Genomic DNA, 2,215 nt, shown 5'->3' on the forward strand with positions numbered 1-2,215 from the left:
GGCATACATTTCAGTGGCAGGTGCTTGTCCTAGGTCCAATCCCCAGTACTGACTGCCTCTCCCAAAAGAAATAATTAATCCAGGACTGCAAACACCAAGGATGGACCAAGATATATATATATAAAGACTTCCTCAGGCAAATTTTCCAGAAGGCACATGAATATTCTACCAATATCTACTAAATTGGGACACGGGAATATGGGATTGGTATACTGGTTTTTAAAATGTTGAGTGACGCACCAAGTTTGGAATTTAAAAGTAAGCTTATTGTGACCATGCTTAACTGTCTGAGTTGATCAAGTCAGTCACCGGAGGACAAGGAAAGAGCTCAAGTGCTAGAATGTGTTTTTAGCATGCTCAAGTTCCTGGGTTCAATCCCCAGCACTTGCTGAAAGGGGGAAAAAACATTAATTGCTACAAAAATCTGTTATTAAACTGTTACGAAAAGAAAAAAAACAGAGAACTTTGAGAGTGTACTGGCAATTGAAATTACCCAGACGAGTTTAATTTTAGTCCCTAACTTACTAAAACATTTGCCATATGGCCATAGGACTCATGGCTTTGTATGACTCCTTATGGATTTCTTTCATAATCTGGATTTGACATAGACATCATCCCCACAGAGCAGATCACAGGGTGACGCATTTCAAGACCAGCCCTTAAGGAAATTTGAGCATGGAAGCTGCCAAGCAATAAAGGCTCTAAATAATGTGCCATTTTTACGTCACCGTTTTTAAATAAACACTACGTAGGATATCTGAGGTGTATTGCTGCGGAGTTTCCCCCTTTTGGTCACATCTGTGCCTGGTCCGGAAAACACTTTGCCCTACAGGAAACAGAAAACAGAACAACGAGGAAAAACCACCAAACCCTCGACAGCAAAATGAAGACCAGATCTATGCCACTGACAGACCACTGTCTTAGTTCTCTTCCAGAAAGCTCCGTGAAGATCCCCATAAGATGCTAAGAGGAATAAGAGGCAGAGGAAGAGCTTGCAGGCTCATTCACATACATGTTTCTAACTAAAGACATCAAAAACACTTTGTAAATCCACGCTAGCCCTCTCTTAGCTGGTGATGTCCTGACAGATGCATTTCTCATGAATTCCATACTCTAGAAAAATAGTAACTCGCGCGTTTTAATAGAAAAGTAAGAATATTTTTTCTACCCAACCTGATAAAACTTCACTGTCCCTGTTTGTCAAGATGTCACAGAGAGCTGAGGTGGCACAGTCTAGTTTATTTTTTCTCTCCCGTATTTGAAAGGACCCTATGTTTATGTCCTTACTTAGGCCTGTCTAAAAGTCAGTACGTGACCTACTTTCTAGCCGCAGAGGTTATGCTGCTTTCCAGGGCTCTTTGCTCTTCGTCATATTTTAGGTCTTTTCCCCCAAACACTGTTTCTACTATGTCTCCCTCTGTACAGAAGTCTCTAACATCCTGCTTGACCCTCCGCAACCTGACAACGTCTGCCTTCAGCTTTCTTTCCACCTCTTCCAACATCTTCATCCCAGTCAAGCAACAGCCCCGTGGCCTTCCACTGAGACAGGGCTGTTCCTCCTGTGTTGACTCAGCAGGCATTTACTGAATGCCAGCTGACTGCCAAGCCGGGTGGTGACGCTAGTTCTGCACTCTTGTCTGCACTAGGTGCCCGGCTTGGATATCAGATCCTCAGCAGAGCTACCTCGGTTGTGCCGGACTGAGAGTCAACTTTCTCACCCTCAGGAACCCTAACCAGTATGCTTCATTCTGGCTTCACGGAGCCCTGTTCTAGCACGGTTAACATTTCAAACCAATCTGGAACTGATCTGAACTAAATCAAGCGTGTTTGTGAACTCTTTGAGCCTTTAATAAGCTAGCATGGGTTGTTAAGAATCAGCATTCCACAGACTCCCTGTGTGTTCCCGTTTCTTTTCTGTTACTGTGTAGTAAAGCATTCTAACCAAAAGCGATTGGGAGAATGGAATGGCTTATTTCGACTCATAATGCCAGTCATGGTCCATCACTGAGGGAAGTTAAGGCAGCCTGCCTGCTATTTCATTACGGCTCTACCTGCAACCAAGGAGCTCCCTTCCCAGCCAAAGAGATACAGCAGGAACCGTGGAGGAGAATGCTCACTAACACCATTTCTAGACAGGCATGAACCACAGTGGGCCGGGCCCTCCTGAACCAATGCACAGTCAAGACAGTCTCCCACAGACAAGCCCAGGGGCCAA

Source organism: Microtus ochrogaster (assembly GCF_000317375.1).
Source record: "Microtus ochrogaster isolate Prairie Vole_2 chromosome 14 unlocalized genomic scaffold, MicOch1.0 chr14_random_1, whole genome shotgun sequence".
NCBI lineage: Eukaryota > Metazoa > Chordata > Mammalia > Rodentia > Cricetidae > Microtus > Microtus ochrogaster.